This window comes from Cetorhinus maximus, chromosome 25, assembly GCF_964194155.1.
Source record: "Cetorhinus maximus chromosome 25, sCetMax3.hap1.1, whole genome shotgun sequence".
Lineage (NCBI taxonomy): Eukaryota > Metazoa > Chordata > Chondrichthyes > Lamniformes > Cetorhinidae > Cetorhinus > Cetorhinus maximus.
The window spans coordinates 41,588,015-41,595,917 of NC_135903.1; the positions used below are offsets into that span (position 1 = coordinate 41,588,015).

Genomic DNA, 7,903 nt, shown 5'->3' on the forward strand with positions numbered 1-7,903 from the left:
CCCTTATTTTATTGATTTACAGTGGTCATGAATAAATCAAAGGAACTAGCATTTCAAGCCAATAACATTGGAGTCAGTATAATTTCTTGGTGGTGAAGGTTAAGAACCACTTTTTATCTGTTTCTGTTTCCAGGTTGCAGCTTTCACTTTATTTGGCTGATCAGATTATGTTGGAGTAACAGAGGACACTGAAAAGTGCTGAATTCCTGCTCTTCATAGTCATTGTGTCTCTCACATGCGTTGGGATGGAGCAGAAGGATGTGGTGAAAGATTGCTGGCAAAATCCAACTGACGAGGACTTCAGGTTGGGTGGGCTGCAGTGCACAGTCTCTCCTTGAGTTTTGATGCAGTCGCCTGAGTTGTAGATGAATGGGGAAGGCCAGATCATAATGACGAGGAGATCACCTTTGGTAAGCAGAACTTCAATTCCATCCAGAATTAAACCAATGAAGGATACAGCTTAGAGAAACACAAGTTCATACATTTTGTATTGACATGGCTTTCTAAAGTGCATTTGCTGTCACCATGAGTGATTAACCTCCTGATAAAAAATGTTATTACTGTTTAATTACATTTTCGTGATAGTACAGATATTAAATTTCTCATGCATGGCTGATAACATTGACTCTTGCAATTGACTGCCATGAAGAACTGATTAAATGCTCGTTACAGGTTTAAAATACAGTGAAAATTATATTTATTCCTTTTTCCTCATGGAAGAGCTGACTCAAGCTGTAATGCAGATCCACATTGACAGCAGCTTCCATCACCCTCAGCCAAATAGCCATCACTCAAATACAAGATTAGGCAATGAATGTTAGCTGGCATCACTTCCCAGGCCAGTGTTGGCAATGACATACAGATTTGCACACACAGATACAGAGTCCCTTCTTATTTTCTCCTCTTTATTCCAGCCCTAGTAAGGTCCTAAACACGGCATTGGCTGAAGAGAGTCGGTGAAGCCCAGATTGAGCATCAAACCAATGGCCTTCCTGGTTTGGAGGGGTAAGTGCATTATGTGAGACCATGCCTTAACTGGCTGAGCCACAAGGGCTACCCAATGAAGTATACCTGTAAAATACTTCCACTTTGAGTGGGTTCTTCCATATCCTGCACATCTATGTAACACGCATTACAAATTGTGGAGTCACCTTCCATTGTTTCAAACAAAATCTATTAATGATGAGGCACATATAACTGGATGCAATTTCCAAAAACGTCTGGATTTCTCGAAGTATGTTCATGCCTGTACAAAAGCAGAGTGCTGCAGATGCTGGAAATCTAAAAGGTCATCAGTCTAAGATGTTAAATCGGTTTCTCTCTCCACAGACGCTGCCAGACCTGCCGAGTATTTGCTGAGTTTTCTGTTTTTACCTAAGCTAGCACCTACGTTATCTTTTCAAATAACATCCTGCACCCTCCTTCAGCTCAAATGCTGCTCTCCTCCAAACTTGAGTCTTCTACGGCAACACATATAATCTCTCATCTCGATCCCATACTCACTAAATTTCCTAGTGTATCTCCCTTTTTAATGTTGACACCTTGCTTTATTAATTATTTTATCTTGCTCTTCAACCAGTTTCTCTAATCTGTTCACTCTATTTTGATTTTTATTATTGCAGTTAATTATTAATTCAGTTATTACATTGATTTGGTTTCATTTAAAACGTAAAATGGCGGCGCGGACCCGATCGGGGGCACTGATCGGGTCCACGCCCGCCCCTACACAACCCCCCTGACGGTGGGGGGGGGAAATTCTACCCCAGGAGAGCCTTGAGAAACTGGGATTGTTCACCTTACAACAGAGCATATTTTAGGAAAATTTTACAAAAGAGTTCAAAGTCATGAAGGGTTTTGGTAAAGCAAAGAAGAAGATACTGTTTCTAATAGCAGGAGGGTCAGTAAGCAACAGACACAGTTTTGAGGTAACTGGCAAAACAACAAAAGGTAAACAATTGGCACTGCAAGTTATTGAGACCTGGAATGCAGATTCAGCCATAGCTTTGAAAAGGAAATTAAATTTGAAAGGTAAAATGTTTGCCAGACTTTAGGAAAGAGCAGGAGATTAAGCCTAATTGGATAGCTCTTTCAAAGGCCTACCAAAAGCATGGTGGGCTGAATGGCCTCCTTCTGTGCTATATGAGTCCATGAAGGTTGCCTTGTTCAGGTAACACCAGCTATATTGTTGCTCAATTGTCCAAACATCAATGCAATCATCTTTCTTTCCTTGAACAGAAACACAAAACTATCTGCTGGGTCTGATTTGTTAACATTCTCAATGCTGTGTTGCTAATTTAAACCAATTTGTCTGAATGAGAGCCTTACAAAGGTTTGAGGAACCGCTCTATGGAAACTTCAATGATTGATTTGCGAATTGCAGAAACAAATTCACTTTGCAACAATACCAAGGATTCAATAGGCTGGAAATGAGAAATTGGGTTTGATCAGGATGTATCTCTGGTTCGATAGATCTTACAAATCTACGTCTGAAATACACACAAAAAAATACACAACCAAGAAAGCCAGATAAAACATTGTCAAAGGGGACCGCACTACCTCTCATATCACCTCGCAGTATTCCCCCTTCCAAAGATGCCCTGAATGCCCAACTACATGGGACATTCTCCAAACTGTGAGGAGAAGATGGGCTACACTGGAATAGAGTAACCATTAAAACCCTGTGATGGACCCGAGCCCAAGATGGCAAGTTGTGAAATTAAGTTCCTTGGCCCGGAGTTTTGACCAGGTTTGACCAAAATCAGCCAATTTAATGCAAAGGATGAAGGAACTTCTAACACACAATGCGTCATGCACAGATTGAGTTTCTGTGAATTTTAGTGCTAGTTTAAACAACATTGGGCTGGAAGTTGGTCTCACCCACAAAACTGACCATGGCCCCAGTTTGAATTACGACGACCAGTTTCCATCAATTAGACCCGTTTGCCAGACTTCATAAAGGCTCTGAAAATTAAACTTTTATTAGACACAATGACACTAAGAGGTACTTTTAAGAACACAAGAAGGCCATTCAGCCCATTGAGCTCCACCATTCAATATGATCATGGCTGATTGAACTCTCCAATGCCTTTTACCCACACCCTCCCTGTTATTGTCAATCAGAAACCTATTGTTCTCTACCTTAAACATTTAATTCCAGGCTTTTATTGAATTCACCAACTGCTATTGTGGGTTTTGAACCCTGGTCTCCAGAGAATTACCCTAGGCTGCTGGATTACCAGCCCCAGCGGCAATACCACTACACCTCCACCTCCCCAAAGCCTTTACATTTTTAACTTACAAAGAAACTGAATTATATCAATGAAAAATGGTCAGCAGAATCTTTTAAATTCACTTTAAATCATTTAAAATCTGGTCATTCACACAAGGCGCTAGGATCAAAACGCTTAATTTTTGTGAAAACCCACTTTTTAGCCATATTAATCAAAACACGCCCGGTTACCTCTCTCAAATATAGCAAGGAATATATTTTACCGCAAAACATTTTTTTAAAAATGATGTTCTAAAATGCTGCCTGATTACCCTGGTTTGTGGAAGAGTTTACACCCATCGGTAAGCAATGGGGCTTGAGCTGAATTTTGCAACTGAGAGTGCAATTTGTGCCCAGATTGCCAATTGCACCCAACGTAGAAACTCTTGGTCCAAATCTCTGTTGTTTTTTTTTGGGATGGCACCAGAAAATGACCCTGAAAGTTTCTGGATTGTTGTGAAAACTCAACTGATTTACTAATGCCCTTCAAGAGGGCACGATGCAGCACAGGTGTGGAGGAGAGTCACGAGAATGGACAACAGCTTCACCAGCTACCTATGGACATATTGAACGTTCCAAAGAATACCTGTGTTTTTTAGAGAATACAAGGAAAGACACTGATCACAAGACGAATGACACTGTAAAGTGGCCACTTTCTGGAAAATTCCTATGTGGGTTATACTGACAGACCTGTCCTGAGAATATGGAATTTCACACCTGAAGAGGTGCTAAAGCCCAGTCAAACAGAGAGACTTGAAAAAAGCAAAAAACTGCAGATGCTGGAAATCCAAAACAAAAATAAAAATACCTGGAAAAACTCAGCAGGTCTGGCAGCATCTGCGGAGAGGAATACAGTTAATGTTTCGAGTCCGTATGACTCTTCAACAGAACTAAGGAAAATAGAAGAGAGGTGAAATATAAGCTGGTTTAAGGGGGGGTGGGGCAAGTAGAGCTGGATAGAGGGCCAGTGATAGGTGGAGATAACCAAAAGATGTCACAGACAAAAGGACAAAGAGGTGTTGAAGGTGGTGATATTATCTAAGGAATGTGCTAATTAAGGGTAGAAAGCAGGACAAGCAAGGTACAGATAGCCGTAGTCGGGGTGGGGTGGGGTGAAAGGAATCTAAAAAGGCTAAAAGGTAGAGATAAAACAATGGATAGAAATACATTTAAAAATAATGGAAATAGGTGGGAAAAGAAAAATCTATATAAATTATTGGAAAAAATAATCCTTGGCGGCATTCCACAGGGATCGTTCCCTCCGGGACACCCTGGTCCAATCCTCCATCACCCCCTACACCTCAACCCCCTCCCACGGCACCTTCCCATGCAACCGCAGAAGGTGCAACACCTGCCCCTTTACTTCCCCTCTCCTCATCGTCCAAGGGCCCAAACACTCCTTTCAAGTGAAGCAGCATTTCACTTGCACTTCCCTCAATTTAGTCTACTGCATTCGTTGCTTCCAATGCGGTTTCATCTACATTGGAGAGACCAAATGCAGGCTGGGTGACTGCTTTGCAGAACACCTCCATTCTGTCCGCAAGCATTACCCAGACCTCCCTGTCGCTTGCCATTTCAACACTCCACCCTGCTCTCATGCCCACAATTCCGTCCTTGGCTTGCTGCATTGTTCCAGTGAAGCTCAATGCAAACTGGAGGAACAGCGCCTCATCTTCTGACTAGGCACTTTACAGCCTTCCGGACTGAATATTGAGTTCAAGAATTTTAGATCATGAACTCTCTCCTCCATCCCCACCCCCTTTCCAATCCCCCCCTTTTTTTTCCAATAATTTATATAGATTTTTCCTTTCCCACCTATTTCCATTATTTTTAAATGTATTTCTATCCATTATTTTATCTCTACCTTTTAGCCTATTTCAATTCCTTCACCCCACCCCCACTAGGGCTATCTGTACTTTGCTTGTCCTTGTTTCTACCCTTAATTAGCACATTCCTTAGATAATATTGCCACCTTCAACATCTCTTTGTCCTTTTGTCTGTGACATCTTTTGGTTATCTCCACCTATCACTGGCCCTCTATCCAGCTCTACTTGCCCCACCCCACCTTAAACCAGCTTATATTTCACCTCTTTTCTATTTTTACTTAGTTCTGTTGAAGAGTCATACGGACTCGAAACGTTAACTGTGTTCCTCTCCGTAGAGAGACTTGAAAAGAAGATATGGAAAATGCCAAAGGCTGGGCTTTAATTTCCTATGTTTGTGAAAATAATGGGTTGTTTCCTACATCCTGTCAGAAATCCAAAAATCTACCTCCTGTTGATTTGTATTTCAGAATATGTAAAAGAAAGGTTCTGAGACGAAAGAAAAATGGGCTTTGGATGCAAGACATGCCTATTTCCCCCACCCGAGAATACACAGAGAAAATGGGTTAAAAACTGGCTGAAGAGCAGTGAGTGGCAGGAGCAAGCAGAGACACCAGTCTAAGTCACCCCTACCGAGACAAGCCGGTGATCTCTCTGTCTGTCTCTCTCTTGCTGGAGAAAACTTTTCTAGCAAACAGACAGCAAGCATGAAGAAGCAGGACCTCTCTCCCTGTGTCTCTCTCTCACTGAAAAACAGAGAGAACCAAGACAGTCTTTGAGGAAACACTGCTGGAAAAGTTGGATCCGTATCTTATCTCTCTCACTGGAGACAAGTGTTGTAACAGGGAAAAAAAAAAAATACCTGGAAAAAACTCAGCAGGTCTGACAGCATCTGCGGAGAAGGATACAGTTGATGTTTTGAGTCCGTATGAACCTTCATCAGAACTAAGACAAATAGAAATGAGATTAAATATAAGCTGATAGAAGGGGGTGGGACAGGTAGAACTGGATAGAGGGCCAGTGATAGGTGGAGGTCAAGAAGAGACTGCCAAAGATGTCATACACAAAAGGACAAAGGGGTGTTGATGGTGGTGATATTATCTAAAGGATGTGCTAATTAAGGGGACATTAAGGGAAGCAAACAGGACAAACTAGTGGCAGATGGCCCTAGTGCGGGTGGGGGGAAGGGATTGAAATGGGCTAAAAGGTGGAGATCAAACAATAGATCAAAATAAATGTAAAAATAGGAGGGAAAAGAAAAATACATAGTTGTAAAAAAATTATAAATTATTGGACAAAGGGGGATCGGAAAGGGGGTGGGGATGGAGGAGAGAGTTCATGATCCGATAGTGTTGAACTCAATATTCAGTCCGGAAGGCTGTAAAGTGCCTAGTCGGAAGATGAGGTGCTGTTCCTCCAGTTTGCATTGAGCTTCACTGGAACAATGCAGCAGGCCCAGGGCGGACATGTGGGCATGAGAGCAGGGTGGAGTGTTGAAATGGCAAGTGACAGGGAGGTCTGGGTCATGCTTGCGGACAGACCAAAGGCAGACCAAACGCTGACTGGGTGACCACTTTGCGGAACACCTTCGGTCTGTCCGCAAGCATGACCCAGACCTCCCTGTCGCTTGCCATTTCAACACTCCACCCTGCTCTCATGCCCACATGTCCGCCCTGGGCCTGCTGCATTGTTCCAGTGAAGCTCAATGCAAACTGGAGGAACAGCACCTCATCTTCCGACTAGGCACTTTACAGCCTTCCGGACTGAATATTGAGTTCAACAATTTCAGATCATGAACTCTGTCCTCCATCCCCACCCCCTTTCCAATCCCCCTTTTTCCAATAATTTATAATTTTTTTACAACTATATTTTTTTCTTTTCCCTCCTATTTTTAAATTTATTTCGATCTATTGTTTCATCTCCACCTTTTAGCCCATTTCAATCCCTTCCCCCACCCCACCCCCACTAGGGCCATCTGCCACTAGCTTGTCCTGCTTGCTTCCCTTAATGTCCCCATTAGCACATCCTTTAGATATCACCATCGTCAACACCCCTTTGTCCTTTTGTCTATGACATCTCTGGCAGTCTCTTCTTGGCCTCCACCTATCAGTGGCCCCCTATCGAGCTCTATCTGTCCCACCCCCTTCTACCAGCTTATATTTCATCTCATTTCTATAAGTCTTAGTTCTGATGAAGGGTCATACGGACTCGAAACGTGAACTGTATCCCTGTCCGCAGATGCTGTCAGACCTACTGAGTTTTTCCAGGTATTTTTGTTTTTGTTCTAGATTTCCAGCATCCGCAATATTTTGCTTTTATCTTTGTGTTGTAACAGGGGGTCTTCTCCAGCAGAGCGCAAAACTGAACCAAGCCAAAAAGTGTCTCCAACAGACTGCAAAATTGCTGAAATCGCCTCCAGAGTTGTACCGAAATCACCCAACTAACAACTGCAACATACCACTACCTACGCCTCACGGACAAGGCAAGGACTAATTCATATACACTTTTAAAGTTTATTTGGACTCTTACCTTTCTTATTTGTGATCTGTGTGCATGGCTTTTATTATTTTGCCTCGGAATTTTTTATTAACTAATAAACTTACTCTTTCTTTGACTCAAGAAATCCTTGATTGAATTGGCTCCTTAATAAAAAATAAATACATTTGGATTGGGAAAATGTATCCACAGAGAAAGAATTTTATGCAAACCTTTGTTGCGACCAACTGATGGGGTTAAATAAAAAGGGGAGCCAGCTCATTGCTCCTCACCCAACTGTAAGAAGGGAAATTAAGTTTGATGCTGAAAGAAGGTG

At 42.2% G+C, this 7,903-nt stretch overlaps 1 long non-coding RNA gene across 1 annotated transcript; it reads left to right on the plus strand.

Annotated features, from left to right (window-relative positions):
- The first annotated feature begins 903 nt into the window (after positions 1-903).
- On the plus strand, positions 904-7,698 carry LOC144668079 (uncharacterized). The gene is made up of 3 exons (XR_013573417.1): positions 904-1,005; positions 5,562-5,736; positions 7,427-7,698. It is a non-coding gene; the product is annotated as an uncharacterized LOC144668079 (long non-coding RNA).
- The last annotated feature ends 205 nt before the right edge of the window (positions 7,699-7,903 follow it).